Source organism: Entelurus aequoreus, linkage group LG02, assembly GCF_033978785.1.
Source record: "Entelurus aequoreus isolate RoL-2023_Sb linkage group LG02, RoL_Eaeq_v1.1, whole genome shotgun sequence".
Classification (NCBI taxonomy): Eukaryota; Metazoa; Chordata; class Actinopteri; order Syngnathiformes; family Syngnathidae; genus Entelurus; species Entelurus aequoreus.
The window spans coordinates 74306251-74324846 of record NC_084732.1 but is presented as its reverse complement, the minus strand read 5'-3'; the positions used below and the strand labels follow the sequence as shown (position 1 = coordinate 74324846).

The 18596-nt window shown below is 37.8% G+C and overlaps 1 protein-coding gene across 2 annotated transcripts in view; it reads right to left on the bottom strand.

The window, feature by feature from the left end:
- LOC133639079 (zinc finger protein 609-like) overlaps positions 1–13492 on the bottom strand; it is a 172337-nt gene extending 158845 nt beyond the window's left edge. For both annotated transcript variants that reach the window (XM_062032211.1, XM_062032228.1), the window contains exon 1: positions 13026–13492. The gene's annotated coding sequence lies outside the window, so the exon portion shown is untranslated. The remainder of the gene's footprint in view (positions 1–13025) is intronic.
- Between the last annotated feature and the right edge of the window lie 5104 nt (positions 13493–18596).

Genomic DNA, 18596 nt, shown 5'->3' with positions numbered 1-18596 from the left:
ACACACGTCACATACTGTCACGTCATACGTCACATACGTATACGCCCTCGTTGAGCAGAGAGGTAGCAGCATGGGTAACGTTAGCTGTGGTGCGAGTGGTAATATGAGAGAAAGAAGGTGCGAATCTGGTAACAAATGAAGGAAGAATTAATTCCGAAGAAAAACAACAGGGGGTCCATCGTCTGGCGGTGGTTTGGCTTCAAGTGGGAATATGTCGAACAGACAACCGTAATTTGTGAAGTGTGGGGCAAAAGTGTTGCTACAAAAAGTAGCATTACTGCTAATATGTAGCATCATTTGAAAAGTCCCCTGCTAGAGAAGGAAGAGTGCTTACTCCGCATGTCAACATCTCTGTTCGGTGCCACACCAACAAAATGCAGAGGCAAACATTTCCACATCAACACCGTATGGAAAAAATAGTGAACAACAGAATGAGATAACGTCCGCAGTAACCTACCACATAGCGATTTGATTTCCTATTATGCAGCTCATTTTTATTTGACAGTTATTGAAATATCTTGTGTGACACCATGCACAAAAGTGCACTTTATTTGTTTTAAACTATTGTAGTGGCGTTCTGTACAATAAGTACACATTAATTTAGTGTTGTTTTGATATGACATCTTAGTGACATGCACAAAAGTGCACTAATAGCTTGTTTTAAAATGTGTCTGACACTTTCTGTTTTGAAATGACTTGAATGTTTGTGCCACTGCTTAATAACTGTTTAATAAATACAGTATTGGTCAATTGACTTAGTTGTGATTTCCCTCTCTGCATGAAAGTTTAAAATTAGCATATATTATGCAGTATGAACAAGAATGTTTTAATGTAGACACATAGAATCATCATACTGCTGTGATTATATGCATCAAGTGTTCATTCAAGGCTAAGGCAAAATATTGAGATATATATTGTGTATCACGATATCGCCTGAAAATATTGAGATATTAAAAAAAGGCCATATCGCCCAGCCCTAGTTGAAAGTATTTCTCATAATTCTTCTTTGTACTTTGTAAGCACTATTAATTTGAACAACCTCTTAAAGTGGATCATATCAGTACAATGTTTAACTTTATTACTTAATCCATTCCATCATTTAATTCCACATACTAATGCTAAAGACTTAATAACAGACACCCTAGTCTTCACATTCAGCTAATTTCCCCCCTAATTCTATGCTGTCTGTCCCTCATTTTCCCTCCAGGACAAGGATGTGTAGTCATTCCTGGAGGAGGCCACACCGATGGACCCCAGAAGGATGTTCCAATAGCAGCAGAAGTGCACTTTTTGGAGAGCTGTATTATTTTCAGTTTTGTGCCCAAGGGACTGATTTTATTTAACACTATATTATTATTTATACACCTATAGTGATCACAGAGACAGGTTGTTTTTGTGTTACTGTATATATTTGTTTTTCTGAAAAATCCCACTTAATACTCTTTGGGTAACAAGAGTCAATATTTATTTTATTTTATTTTTTTAGGGGGTAACAACAGTCAATATTTTTATTTTCTTATAAAATAAAAGTGAGCTTTTGTTAAACCAAATATTGTGTGTTTTTTTCCATATACAACAACCTATCTGGATTCGATAAGAGAATTGATAGGAAATCGGTTCGATAAGAGGATTCGATAATGGGCTCGAACTCGATAATTTCTTATCAAACATCATCCCTATTAATGACACTGCAAAACATTCACAAAATACTATGCCACATGGACTGTAGGTTGCGCGATATAGATGATGTAAATATGGCCGACAATAGAGCTTGTAATACTATTGTTATATTGTGGTAATGCAAGTGTAGGAGAAGTGTAGATGGAACTATGCTATAAAAGAAAATAATCAAATATTCACAGTAAATTAACAAGTAGATTAATCATAGTTTTGACAAAATAACAACAACATACACCAGCAGCCAAACTAGGAGACTTTGTGACCTGTTTTGAAATGCTTCTACGATCATTTATGTGCCAAACAATATATTGTTATATATACACCGGTAATCACAGGAGGCTGCAATATATAACTGTATTTTAAACTTCCAAAACACATAATAGTTAATTTTTTAATATCAATTTAAAACACAAAGCGGTTCAGCCAATGAACGAATAAACAAGATTTGTTCGAACTATATACTACTTTGTCACTTTCCGGCCGTGTATTCATTGGTGGTGATCAGAGGTGGGTAGAGTAGCCAGAAATTGTACTCAAGTAAGAGTACTGTTACTTTAGAGATTCATTACTCAAGTAAAAGTAAGGAGTAGTCACCCAAATATTTACTTGAGTAAAAGTAAAGAGTATGTTGTGAAAAAACTACTCAAGTACTGAGTAACTGATGAGTAACCTGTTTGTTTAATAATGACGGCAAAAAATAATGCACAAAAACATAAAAATGGCAATGAGCAAATTCAGAGCCAGGAATATCTCTTAAGCAACTAAAACAATAATATATATTAAATAATAATACATTAACATTTAAAAAATTAAGGCAAATTGAGCCACAATAACTTAACAGCACCATAGGCTCAGTAGGGAGAGATTACAAAGGAAAATAACAAGTTCGCCCATAAACTGGTAGGTGTGGGCTGCACCTGGGAACATTGATTGATTGATTGAAACTTGTATTAGTAGACTGCACAGTACAGTACATATTCCGTACAATTGACCACTAAATGGTAACACCCGAATAAGTTTTTCAACTTGTTTAAGTCGGGGTCCACGTAAATCAAATTCATGGTAAACAGACTGTGCACTTCTGATTGGTGTTTCTATGCATGCGTATGCGTGTGTGTGTGTGTGTGTGTCTATGAGGCTGCAGTGCGTTAATAAATGTCTCCACACGATGTACATTTGACACTGATTCATAGCAGGGAAACTAACATCAGCCTACAGTGACAGCCAAAATATGTTCTAACGTTACTTACCGCGATGTGCTTCCTCAAATTTGACGTTGAGTTCATGTAAGCTTAAGCTTGTTGTTTGCCGCATGTGACCGCCGGGCTCTGTTTTAATGGTGAAACGGAGTCAAACGTCACCAGTGACTGCATTTGATTGGTGAAACGGAGTCAAACGTCACCAGTGACTGCATTTGATTGGTGAAACGTCACCAGTGACTGCATTTGATTGGTGAAACGCAGGCATGCGATAGATCCTACTTTGAAGGTCTGTCTGACAAACCAAAACAAACAAAGCGTGCATTAACAGATCGATAAAAATCAGTAGCGAGTTGAATGTAGCTAAATGGAGTAAAAGTAGTGTTTCTTCTCTATAAATATACTAGAGTAAAAGTATGTTGCATTAAAACTACTCTTAGAAGTACAATTTATCCCAAAAGTTACTCAAGTAGATGTAACAGAGTAAATGTAGCGCGTTACTACCCACCTCTGGTGGTGGTACAGTGCCCACCACAAATAAATGAATGTATGGGAAACAATGACGTTGGCTCACTCACCGCAGACAGCCTTGGCACGACAAAAAAGTGGTCCCCCCCCCCAAAGGCGGTATAGTACTCTTTTCATTTTGTTAGTACTACGGTACTGTATTTTGTTACCGAACAAGCCTAGTAGGGACCCAGATCCCAGAAATATATGGATCAACCGTCTGTGGAAAAAAAAGTAACTGTGCAAGCACTTGTGCTAGTGGCTAGTGATAAATTAACTTCAAAACTAGACTGGAGAGAGCTTACTAAAAACTGATAATGATCCACTTTTTTATTGTGCAAAAACTTATACCATTGTATTTGCTATAATCATAGATAAATGTAGCTGTTGTAAAAAGAGCCTGAATTGATTCAAATCAACAACGCCTTGTTGAATTGCTAAAATTCTCACACAAATGGTTAGAAATAGTGTTTGGGGATCATGGTCTGGGTGGACATAATAGCTCTGTGCTTAATACAAAATGATTTAGCAACGCCTAATGTTGCAACCGTTGTAGTAAATCCTTTAGGTGTTCAAATGGATATTAGTCCTGCAACTGTTGAGGCCATTGGAGTGCAGTGACCTAAGTGTCATATTCAAGAAGACAGACTGAGATGAGATGAGCTGTGTGTAATGGCCCATTATCCTGCTGACAGTGTGTATTAGAAGACTGGTTCACTTTGGTCATGAAGGACACTTTCATCAACCATACTAATGACTGTGGTGATTGTACCATCCTTTTTTCCCAATTTGAGCCTGAATTCGCTTGTGCTGCCGTTTGGAGTAAAAAAAAATATAATAGAGACAGAGCTACATCCTATACATTATTTTGACATGTGGTTATTTGAATTTGTATTGCCTGTGTGTCAGCATGAATAGCATGGATCGGACATCTACCATCAGTAAAGACAAGAAACATAGGGCACCATGATTGTTTTCTTGATTCTCTGTAAACCCGAGAGGTGTGTGAAAATTCCACTGGGTCAGTTGTTCCTGAAATAGCGAAACCAGTTCATCTGGCAAAAACAACCATGAGACATCCTAAATCTCCTAAATAATCTGTCTTCCCTATTCTTACGGTTGACTTGAGCTTCAGGGGATCTTTTGACGATAGAACAACCCCTAAATACTAAGTGTTCATTTTAAGCAATTTAACAGATGTAATCAATAAAATGCATTGCTGTAGATGTTATAAAAAGTTTACAACAGGTACCATACTTCATTCTGACAGCACCAATAAAAGTTTGCCAAAGTAAGGTTGAGGGGAATGATGTTTGTAGGAGAAATGGTGCATATCTCACCTTCATCCAATTATGAACTACTGGATGGTGGAAGTAGGAGTAGGAACCTCAAAATTAGATTTGATTAAAATTCCCAGCATTGTTTTTCTATTAGCATTTATGATTGCAGACCATAACCCTTACTGAAATAATCAAGTATACATACGAGTTGAAGCTGACACAACACGTCCACTAATAAGTCACACAATTTTATAGTTGTGCACACGCTGTTTAGCACGTGGTATTTGGATCTTAGTAGATCAGGCCCTAAATGTATTTTTGACCGGCTGTAACTTTGCCTGAAGACATACGATGAAAATGAGCTGGTACTGAGCATATATCTGGCCTGTGCAATATATGTATTGTGCAATGTCCCTATCAAATAAACAAAGATTGCCTTCCAACCACCGGAACTGACAATGTAAGTGTGAAAGATGACACCCACTGAATCTGAAGACAATCCATTAAAAACATATCCGTGTAGCAAACTTGGCAAAGTGGTGTGACCACAGTGCCATCAGTCTACACCACTCCGTAACAGAATTCAGTGTCCAGGCCAAAACAACATCCATAAAAACAGATATTAATCCATGAAAATATTGAAAAGCTGCCAAATGGTCTGACCGATGTGTTTTGGTTCTCTGGACTCTACAAACTCAAAAGGTCCGTGTGCAACATAAACAAAGTTCCAATTGTTACACGACAGAGACAGTGTTGCCAGATCTCACGAGAGAAACAAGCAACCAACTCAATATTGAAAACAAGCTAAAAGTCGCTTATAACAAGCAAGCTTGGCAACAATGGACAGAGAAGATGTTCGAAGAAGACACTACATAAGTCTGGTCCCGAAGGTTAATACTATAAAAACTCTGTATTGGCCAATACTTGAAACTCCAATATTGGTATCGTATCGAAAGTGAAAAAGTTGTATCAGGGCACCTTTAAACAACCCAAAAAACTATTCCATGTTTCCTAAATAAAACTACTCATTTAGGTACATATATGTAGAGTAAGAAAAGTACATAAATCAATAAACAGGCTGTTGCAGTTCATTTTAAGTTCAGACAGACATTGACAAGTGGTCACTGCAAACTCGATCATGTTTTCAACTCGGCTCCACGAATTAAGAGCGACAGATTTTAAAAACGTTTTCCCCATTATGATGGGCTATGTTAGGAACTTCGAAATAATATTTTTTCCTTATGAAATTTCTATTGGAACAATTTCGATAGTCGAGATCAACGCATTTATGCATCACTTTCACTTGACTTTGTGCTTGGAATACACTTGTTTTTGCCCCCAATGCAATTTGAGTCCGAGGCGGCATCAACCAGACATGATCTCACGTACAACCCAGCAGTAACAGAACCCTGTAGTACAGTAAATTAGTTGATCTAAAAATACTGTAAATCAATTACATAAAAAGCTGCCATTATTTATTATCAGTAAAACATACAAAAGCATGGTTATATTTTAACTATTTGAAATTGTAGTAATTGGCAAAGTTTAATCAATTGTACATGTTTCCCCTTTTGGAAATGTCATATGTTGAATGAGTAATACAATACGTTTATCTACTCCGATACGCTATATTGATTTTGTCGATACATTCAAATTTTTTGTTGCAGACGATTTAAAAAATGAAAAAAATTATTATTTCCTCCTGTTCCTTTGGCATACTTTTTGCTCCCATGAGCTTCTGTAGCTTCCACCGTCTCACTCACTTCCTTAATGGCACACCTAGCAAAATATGGCTAATGAGAGAGAGACGTTTGTTCCAAAGAAAAGTGTTGTCAGTACTTTGGTTTTGCAACAACAGACGTGGAACAAATGACTTCACGCTGCAAAGTTTATTTTAAAAAAAAGGCAGCAGCACAACAAACTTATTCCTGCATCTGAAACCGAAGCTTTTAGTTGAGTGCGGGAAATGGAAATGTCTACAAGGAGAACAAGATCGCAAAAACAAAAAAATCCACTGAAAAGCAGCTTTCTATGGTGGGAATCATTTACACAAGGTATGCATGATGATCAGCCTTCATAATAACGCCGTGAGTTATCTAATTACTTTTATGTACGTTACAAAGCCATTAGCAATAAACTTGGTGTAAGATGGCACGCTACTTCTGATGTAGTTTTATGTAAACATGTCTGTGTCAGAAGCACAGCAAGTCCAATGTAAGAAACAAGCGTTAACCACGAAAATGAACTTGATATCAGATAGAAATATGCAACATCACACACAGCAGACAACAAACACATGCACACATACACACTACTACTAAATACAAGGTAACAAATCAGTGATTGAAGTGACAAGCTTCAGCTTGCAATCCAAACAATACCCCCTTTGTGGATCAAAGACATGACAGCCATGGAAGCACATTCAATCTCTTTATTAACCAGAGGTAACAAAATCCTGTAAAAACATTCAACAGAGCTGCCGCAACCACTGATAAACTGCCGCAACCACTGATAAACTGCCGCTGCTAAGCTAACAAACACAACAGACCTAATGTTGCTCTGTCTGGGCGATGATGTCACACACGTCACTTAGCAACAAGCACCGCCTTTTAAACGTTTCTCAACTGCAAAGGCCAGATATTTTTTTTAAGTAACGCATTCATTACTTTCCCTAGTAATTAATTACATTTATTAAAGAGTAATTAAATTACTTTTTTGGTTAAGTAACAAGTAACTATAATTAATTACTTTTTTTAAATATTAATCGAACACTGATGATGATATATAGTTAAAGTACGCACGATAATAAAGCACAGTGGAGAACAATCACTAAAGCAGTCGCCCTGCACACCCCTAAGATGTGTGAATGAAAAAGCTTGTGTTTATCCACTTCACTTACTGAAACTATTGTCTTCTCAATGTTGTACTTGATTATTTATTTGCATACGATGTAAAATACTACATTTTCATTTACAGAAGTTTTAAGTTTACATTTTATTATTCTCAATGTTGGAGATGTATTATTTGTTTGCATGCAATGTGCAATGCTACATTTTTGTTAACAGAAGTTTTTTGTTTTAAACAAAAGTATTGCTTCCCAGAGGAAGTTCTTAATTTATTATTCCATAAAAAGCACCATTTATATCTGGTCTAAAAAAAGACCAGACAGCATTATTCAAATTAGAGTTTTGCTAAGTGTATGCAGTATAATTTCAATATACTAGTATTTGATCAAATAAAATAAAAACGTGTTTTGTTTTAAATGGTTTCTTTAAAAAGTAAGGGGGGAATTTTTTGGGAAAAAGTCCTAAATCAAATTTTGAGGGGAAATGTTTGAGATTTTAGGCCATATTCTACCTTCCTTTGTAACTGAGCTACTGTGTGGAACAATTTCCCTTGTGGATCAATAAAGTTTGTCTAAGTCTATATCGACCAGGTCTATGTTTATCTAATAAAGTGTTTGTATTGTGTCACAAACTAAATGGTATGATAAAGCACAGCCTAAGCTTAATTTAATTATGATGATCTTCAGCTACCCCATTTGGCATGGACGCAGGACTTTGCTCGTTGCCTGATTACTTACCACCATTTATCCATTCAGAAACATTATTATCTGCTATGTATCCAGAAAAAATAATCCCACTCCTAGGTGAGAACCAACCCCCATAGTTCACTGTGAATATGTCAACCTTGGTAAGAAAGAACATTGTAAGTTCAAACTCATGTTTTACAAATGATACAATATTCTTAGTTCTGATTCATTGTAAGCAGAATGTTACAATAGAGCAATTTACGATGTTGTTTCATTTTTTTGGTTTCATTCTGTGAAATACTTTTCAACAATGTATATGATTAGACAAAATAAAAATGACTTGATTAAAGCAGGGAGTACTTCAACATATGCCAAATGAACAGCTGCCTTTAAAGTATTACTGGCTAAACCTTTTGTCTTCCAAGTGGTGAGCAGTGATGAAATGATTGAAGCGTCACAAAGCTAACATAATCCCTGTGTTAAGGACTGATCGGGTGCCCTACACCTTTAAACCAACACTGTCCAATGCTTCGAAATACATTCACATTGTTTCTTAGGAGTCTGTTGTCATTAGCTCTCAAATCATTTCAAGTCTGTAGAACATCAACAAAATGTGCATACAATTTACTTCACCATGTTTGACATTACTGCGTTGGCCCTGTGATGAGGTGGCGACTTGTCCAGGGTGTACCCCGCCTACCGCCCGAATGCAGCCGAGATAGGCTCTAGCGACCCCAAAAGGGACAAGCGGTAGAAGATGGATGGATGTTTGACATTACACAAAAAATGTGGCAAGTGTCTTTTTCCGTTGCTTTATTCCTGTGGTTTGAAACTAGGAGCCCTAAATAACATGGTTATTGTGATAAAAATATATAAAATGCATTAACCAATAACCACTGTTTGAAACAAAGTGCTGCCAGCACTTTGCAAAGGCTATCTTCCCACAATGTCAGACAAATCAAATACTGCAATAACAGGGGCTTTCCAGGTGTCCAAATGCTGTGAGGAGCATTTTTTGTTGCTATGGGTTCCTTGCTGACAGCACAGCAGGCTAGTGGTCTCTCTGCCTCACAGTCTGCAGATCGAATCTAAGATCAAATAATAATAAACAGACTAGACTGAGTTCACAAAGTGACCCTGTCATCTTTTTTTTTTTTTTTTTTTTTTACACAGAAGTTAACAATGCTGTGATAAAGCTGGCACGGCACATGAATTTAGATAGCATTTCGATGTTCCGTGGCAACAGCTTTGCATCTCACAGGCTCTCACATTTACACACATTTTGAGTGTTGTTACTACAGCTGTGGCAGAGCATTCTACAATTTCTGTCTCTGTGGTTTACACACTAGTTGAACAAAGGTGTCGTAATCATGGTATATACTTCCGGTGTGAAAGGTACAAAAATGACTAATACATACTATATCACTTTTTAGCATCTTTCCACTGGGGTTTTAATCAGTAGTGGACGGTGAAGAGACACACATACTTCTGTCATTGGTCGATACAAAATGGCCATGTCATTGGGACAAAGACAATGCAATGGGAAGAACAAAACAACAACAATAACGTTGATTATTCAGTGTTACATTACAAATTTCAAGAAAACACCCCTGGTCTGCCAGATAATAAGAAAACTGAGCCCTAGGGATCATTAGTGTTGCCAACTTTGTATCTATATTTAACAAGTAATCAGAGCCATTTAGAATCTAGATACTCGAGTAGCAACAAAGCTAGTGAAGACCTTTGGAGACTCTTAAGGTTGTAACGGTAAACAGTTGTTAATGATAACCACAGTAAAAACAACCGACAGGTACTGTATTTTCCAGGCTATATGGCGCAACAGTATTTAAGCCGCACCCCCCAAATTTTGGAAGGGAATAAGTGGTAGGAAATGGATGGATGGATAGACGCACTGTCATTCCCAACCGGAACGTAGCACAAGAATGCTAGGGATTTCCGACCTTGAGAGGCGTTGCAGTTGAAATTCCGACTAGGAACTCGAAAATTACAACTTCCCAGTACAAATGGAACGCACCATATAGATTTTAGGCCATATCCCCCATCCTACCTTGAAGTTACCACACTGCAACAATCTGCATTGAGGAAAACAAACAAATCCTCACTGAATGAGACTGAAAAAGTAGGACCTTTGCAAACATAAAAGGGACAGCACACCAATTAAAACCGGTAAGAGCTATAAAATCTTCAACCGGTTATGTGACCACAACAGACCTTTTACACATAGTCAGGCCGTTGACATGCCACACCCCGATCTAAACCAAAAGTATTTCCTGTGGGCTAGATTGTGTCCAATATGGACCATTTCCTATGAACGCCTGTAAAAATGGAGACGTCAGCTGTTTAAGAAACACCACTAAAGACTACCCGATCAAACATATGGTTAAACTGACAACAATAAACTACTTGCCTTTGCAGAATGCCTACTTCAGGCTATCTGGGATGGATATTAACAGTTGGTAACCTGCTTTTATTGCCGAAAATGAGCTACTCAAGATTGACTAGAAGCCTGCTGAATCTGGCATTGCAGAAAAAAAAGGGAAGTACCCTTCAACAATGTTTTCGCATTGGGATATTCCTGTGCATTATCCCTCAAGGATCCCTATGGCAGTGTTTTTCAACCTTTTTTTGCGTTGAAAAAATTCGGAGGCACACCACCAGCAGAAATCATTAAAAAACGAAACTCAGTTGACAGTAAAAAGTTGTTGCTGCAATTTTTGGATATGACTTAAAACCAAACCAAGCATGCATCTCTTGTCTCAAAGTAGGTGTACTGTCACGACCTGTCACATCACGCCATGACTTATTTTGATTTGTTTGCGGTTTTCCTGTGTGTAGTGTTTTAGTTCTTGTCTTGCGCTCCTGTTTTGGTGGCTTTTTCTCTTTTTTTGGTATTTCCCTGTTGCAGTTTCATGTCTTCCTTTGAGCGATATTTCCCGCATCTACGTTGTTTTAGCAATCAAGAATATTTCAGCTGTTTTTATCCTTTGTGGGGACATTGTTTATTGTCATGTCATGTTCGGATGTACATAGTGGACGCCGCCTTTGCTCCACAGTAAGTCTTTGCTCCACAGTAAGTCTTTGCTGTCGTCCAGCCTTCTGTTTTTGCTTACTTTATAGCAGTTCAGTTTTGTTCTGGATGGCCTTTCCTAAGCTTCAATGCCTTTTCTTAGGGGCACTCACCTTTTGTTTATTTTTGGTTTAAGCATTAGACACCTTTTTACCTGCACGCTGCCTCCGACATCTACAAAGCAATTAGCTACCAATTGCCACCTACTGATATGGAAGAGTATTACACGGTTACTCTGTGGAGCTCTAGACAGCACCGACACTCAACAACAACACATAATTTGCAGACTATTATTACTGGTTTGCAAAAAATATTTTTAACCCAAATAGGTGAAATTAGATAATCTCCCACGGCACACCAAACTGTATCTCATGGCACACTAGTGTTATGAGACACTGCCCTGGGGTACCTAGTACTCTGTTTGGTATAGCAGTGTTTTTCAACCACTGCGCCGCGGTACACTAGTGTGCCGTGAAATACAGTCTGGTGTGCCGTGGGAGATTAAGTAGTTTCACCTAATTGGGTTGAAAATATTTTTTGCACACAGGTAATTATAATCCGTAAATAATGTGCCGTTGTTGAGTGTCTGTGCTGTCTAGAGCTCGGCGGAGTAACCGTGTGATACTCTTCCATATTAGTAGGTGGCAGCGGGTAGCTAATTGCTTTGTAGATGTCGGGAACACGTTGTGTCATGATCACAATATGCAAACGACAGCGGGAGGCAGTGTGCAGGTAAAAAGGTATCTAATTCTTAAACCAAAAATAAACATAAGGCACATGCCGCTAAGAAAAGGCATTGCTCCTGATGGGCCTGGTTAGCGCCGTGCATGGTAGCTCCCGCCATCAGTGTGTGAATGTGTGTGTGTGAATGGGTGAATGTGGAAATAGTGTCAAAGCGCTTTGAGTTCCTTAAAAAAAAAAAAGGTAGAAAAGCGCTATACAAGTACAACCCATTTACCATTTACGCTTAGGCATGGCTATGCAAAACCAAACTAAAACTGAACTGGCTGCAAAGAAAGCAAAACATAAAATGCTGGACAACAGCAAAGACTTACAGCGTGTCGAGCAGCAGACGGCGTCCACTAAGTACACCCGTACATGACATGACAATCAACAACAAAATAGGAGCGCAAGACAAGAACTAAAACACTACACACAGATAAACAGCAAAAAAACTCAAAATAAGTCACGGCGTGATGTGACAGGTCGTGACAGTACAACTACTTAAAGACAATAGCTATAGTGATGCATGGTTGGTTATGGTTTTAATTCTTATCCAATAATTGCAACTGCGTTTCATTTTTTAATGATTTCTGCTTGTGGTGTGCCTCAGGATTTTTTCTATGAAAAAAATGTTCCTTGGTTTAAAAAAGGTTGAAAAACACTGTGTTCTTGTATTGGTATGCGTGACAATATTTGTAAATGCAACACTGCAAACTTTTATACAGGAGATTATGCACTACTACTGTAATGGTTGTGTTGCTGCACTGGGAGTTTTGACGCTCCCAAATGGGTTTTAATGGTTTTCACATGTTAATATGAGAGGTGGACTTGAAGAGGAACAGAAGGTTTAAGCAGATAATCTGAAGAGGAGACTGAAACAATGAGCTGGGCTACTTTAGCTTCCTCTCTGCCGCATGCTGTGCTGGCTGTCTGCTGTAAAGCTAACCAGCTCCGGCTAGCGATTACAAGCCAACGTCTTCCATTAACAATAACAAATAATTTTAACAAAAACTTACCGACTTAGCTACTCGCCATTTGCATTCCGGCTCCCCGTCCGTCCATGGCGAGGCACTCCGTTAAAAAGAAGTAGAAGTCACACCATTTGAATCGCACTTGAGACTGGAGAAAAGCCCCAGAGACATGCACCCGCAGGAGAGGAGGGGAGGCCGGCGATTCACTGGACTTGTGCCGTCTCAAGTGGAGATAACGTCGGCGTCAACAGCGAAGACTACCCGAGCCCGGAGGGGGGGAGACATGATGGAGGCGCGACAACACAGCCCGCTCCCTGCCCCGCGACTCTCCGCCAATTAGTCCCCGCGGCGAATAAATCTCTCCACTCGGGTTTAATTCCTCCGTATTTGCCGTTTGCGAGTGAACGGCGCGGTAGTTTCTTGGTGTGGGAACTGATACAATGTAGCCAGGCAGCAGCAGCAGCAGGAGGAGCCGCCGGGAACACCTGGAGAGGAACTCCGCGCGGATTGAACTCGGGGAGAAGACCCGGAAGTGGATCATCCAGGAAGGAGGAGTCACGTGGTCAGGCAGATAACATCATCATCATTAATTATATTGGTTACAACTTTGCTGAACTGCATTGATTTTGCATCATCCATACATCAATACATACTATTTGTCCTCATTAGGCGGGCAATACTGCAAATAAAGTAAATACATTAATTCTTATACAGTCTTTTCACAGGATAGGATAGGATAGGACAGGGGTCCCCAAATTACGGCCTGCGGGCCGGTTCCGGCCCGTCAGCGCCCAAAATCCGGCCCGCAGGAAGTCCCAAGTTAAAAAAAGAAATACTTTTTTTCTTCTTTTTTTTTATTATAATTTTTTTAAAATCTGTCCTTTCTAATCTATTTTCTACCGCTTGTTACTCTCAGTGTCTCCTAGCCGCTCAGGCAAATCATATTGTCTAAAAATGCATTTTCCCAACGATAACATGACATCATCGCCCTCGGAATATATATATATAAATATATATAAATATATATATATATATATATATATATATATATATATATATATATATATATATATATATATATATATATATATATATAATGATAAATGGGTTGTACTTGTATAGCGCTTTTCTACCTTCAAGGTACTCAAAGCGCTTTGACAGTATTTCCACATTTACCCATTCACACATATATATTTATATATATATATATATATATATATATATATATATATATATATATATATATATATATATATATATATATATATATATATATATATATATATATATATATATATATATATATATGTATATACATATATATACATATATGTATATACATATATGTATATACATATATATATACATATATGTATATACATATATATATATATATATATATATATATATATATATATATATATATATATATATATATATATATATATATATATAGTCCAGGTTGCTGTGGTCTATCCATTATACAGTGCTCAATACCGGGTTAGAGCGGAATATTCTGAATATATATATATATACATATATATATATATATATATATATATATATATATATATATATATATATATATATATATATATATATATATATATATATATATATATATATATATATTAGAGAAGATTTTAAAAGCATTTATCGGCCGATAATATCGGCAGGCCGGTATTATCGGCCGATAAATGCTTTTAAAATGTAATATCGGAAATTATCGGTATCGGTTTTCTTATTATCGGTATCGTTGTTTGTTTTTTTTGTTTGTTTTTTTAAATTAAATTAACATAAAAAACACAGGATACACTTACAATTAGTGCACCAACCCAAAAAACCTCCCTCCCCCATTTACACTCATTCACACAAAAGGGTTGTTTCTTTCTGTTATTAATATTCTGGTTCCTACATTATATATCAATATATATCAATACAGTCTGCAAGGGATACAGTCCGTAAGCACACATGATTGTGCGTGCTGCTGGTCCACTAATAGTACTAACCTTTAACAGTTAATTTTACTCATTTTCATTAATTACTAGTTTCAATGTAACTGTTTTTATATTGTTTTACTTTCTTTTTTATTCAAGAAAATGTTTTTAATTTATTTATCTTATTTTATTAATTTTTTTAAAAAGGACCTTATCTTCACCATACCTGGTTGTCCAAATTAGGCATAATAATGTGTTAATTCCACGACTGTATATATCGGTATGGCTGATATTGGTATCGGTAATTAAGAGTTGGACAATATCGGAATATCGGATATTGGCAAAAAGCCATTATCGGACATCCCTAATATATATATATATATATATATATATATATATATATATATATATATATATATATATATATATATATATATATATATATATATATAGGTTTATGTGGTTTATCCGTTATACAGTGCTCCATACCGGGGTAGAGCGGAACATACAGGGAAACCTGCGAAACGGGCTTGTAGGGATGATATAGCCTCTGTGTTTTTTCTAACGTATATTCCGCTCTACCCCGGTATTGAGCACTGTATAACGGATAAACCACAGAAACCTCGACTATATATATACAGCCCGGTCCCCAGCCCAATTTTTTTAACCCAATGCAGCCCCCTGAGTTAAAAAGTTTGGGGACCCCTAGGATAGGATTATCCCACAATGCAGAAATTATGTGGTGGCAGTGCAGATACAAAAAAAAAACCTCCTCAAAAAATGAGGTAAAACACGCCTGTAAACAAAAGGGAAACATCAGAGAACGCAAAGGAAATGAAAGACATTAGAAGAGCAGAGCTGATGCAACCAGCTGGCAATTCAGCAGCGCCAGTTCTAGATACAACTACAAAAGTAAAACACAACAAAAAAACAAACAAATTGCAATAAATACCGTATTTTCCAAACTATAGAACGCATATAGCCGCACCCACTGAATTTTAGGGGGAAACTTTTTTTTCCCATACATTAGCTGCAGATACATACGTTGTGAAATTATTTATTTACACAAAAATATTTTGTAAATGTTTATTTACATACCTTAATCATTTCCAAACGATGTCTGTAACACGGCAGTAAAACAGCTGATCAAACAAAACAGAAGTCATCGTCATGGACCCACTAGCTGCGGAAGCTAGCTCTATATTCAGCTAAACAGACACAATATAGCCACGGTGACGTTTTGGTGAGTTTACTGCCAATTTTGTGAAAATGAAACAATATAAAAAGAATGCCATTGTAAGTTTATAATACTAACACAGACACTTTAAAACATGTCAGCATTTTAGCTAATGCTAACTACGCTAGTGTCATTACATAACAATAGCACATACAAATATGCATGAAAACACTCCTACAGACATCACACATGGGACGGTTTAGTAAGTATTAACAGTTTTAGTTATATTGTAAAACTTACAAGTGTTGCTTGGAGTAATGAATGAAGAATCCATACGAGTAGAACGCTATGGATGGCGCGAAGACTGAACGGCACTCTGGTTGAAAAAAAAAAAAAAAAAACACTACAGGTACACAGAACGACACTGCAGCACCTGTAGTGAGCAAACTTGTCCAAAAGATGACGCCATAGTAACAATAAAACACCTTCACAGCGTATTTGCTTGTTTTTTTTGGAACGTTTTATTATGGCCATCAGTGAAGAAAAATCCATAAATTAGCCGCAACGTCTTATAAGCCGCAGAGTTCAAAATGTAGGAAAAAAGTAGTGGCTTATAGTAGGGTAACGCATATTGCGCACATACGATTGAACCATGCACAGACTACCAACGCAACAAAACAATAACACCATTTCAACACCCATATAGACTGTGGTGGCCTCTGCGGTGCTCCACGCCATCGTCTGCTGAGGTGGGGTGGGAACACGGCCAGAGACGGGAACAGACCCAACAAAGCAACCAAGAAAGGCGACTCCGTCCTAGTCTGCCCACTAGCTCTCTGCCAATGTCCGACCCGCACGGATGAACGGGAATCTGTCTTCGAGACCGAAGTGTCCGATACGTGCTCATGTCAGCCAGGGCTCCGCAGTTCCTCCTCTGGTCTCTCTACGCGGGCAGAGAGCCACAGCTGGTCCCCGGTGCAAACATGGCTATGGCCAAAAGGCTCCCCCAGGCAGATCCAAAAGTTCACAAAACAGCAGCGCAGAAGTCAGGAAATGGCCCCTCCTTGTTACGCAGTCCCAAAAGAGCACGGACCAAATGGCAAAAACCACATGAAAACAAGAGGGAACATCAAGAACACAAAGGAGGATAACTAAGAACACAGAACTCCTGCAACCAATGCCATCTTGGGAAAAAAAAAAAAAAAAAAACAGCATTGAATGAAATAGATGTTTGTCTTAACAAACTTAATTCTGAATAATATTTAATACAGTCGTCACCACATTGCGTTCTTTAGGTGACCTATTGCACAAAACCAACTTTTCTTACCTATAATACCTGTTGTTGTGTATTTGGGATCTGCATAAGTTCAAATCAAACCCTAGATGTATGGAGGAGATATTTATTTAAAAAAAATATCTTGCCTTCCTTCATCCTTCCTCCAAATGAGTTGTTTGGAATTTGCCCCATTTGTGACGTTTTTTCCCACTGGTGACATCAACGGATATCTCCAAGTATGGTAGAGATTTACCCGAGGAGCTTTGCGCGGGTCCGCCATTGATATCAATGAGTTTCAATCATAAAAATGTCTAAATTAAGTAAAAATAACAATACTACAGTAATATTGGCAACGAGAGGAGTCCAAACCAACCAGGGTGCGATGTTCAGTATCGTGGCCACTGATTGGCTAAGCCTCAAGAAGCATTACTATATTGAATGAAAAGAGTGTAAAAGTAACTAAAAGGTGTTATTTTGTGTCTAGAAGGATCTCGTAATGTTTAAAAACATATTGAGAAGGTATTAAACTGTTTTACATACTCTAAATAAATAAATAAATAAATGGGTTATACTTGTATAGCGCTTTTCTACCTTCAAGGTACTCAAAGCGCTTTGACAGTATTTCCACATTCACCCATTCACACACACATTCACACACTGATGGCGGGAGCTGCCATGCAAGGCGCCAACCAGCAGCCATCAGAGGCAAAGGGTGAAGTGTCTTGCCCAAGGACACAACGGACGTGACTAGGAAGGTAGAAGGTGGGAATTGAACCCCAGTAACCAGCAACACTCCGATTGCTGGCACAGCCACTCTATCAACTTCGCCACGCCGCCCCTTAACTCTAAATATGAGTGATTTTGTTATCTTACTCTTGAATTGAATCAGATTCAGTAATTATATTAAATAATTTGACCTATACTTGGCAGTTTACCAGAATAAACCTTGTCAAAGTTAGATCATATTACGCCTATACTGGCTCACCTGCACTGGCTTCCTGTGCACTTAAGATGCGACTTTAAGGTTTTACTACTTACATATAAAATACTAAAAGGGTCGAGCTCCATCCTATCTTGCTGATTGTATTGTACCATATGTCCCAGCAAGAAATCTGCGTTCTAAGAACTCCGGCTTATTAGTGATTCCCAGAGGCCAAAAACAGTCTGCGGGCTATAGAGCGTTTTCTATTCAGGTTCCTGGAATGCCCTCCCGGTAACAGTTAGAG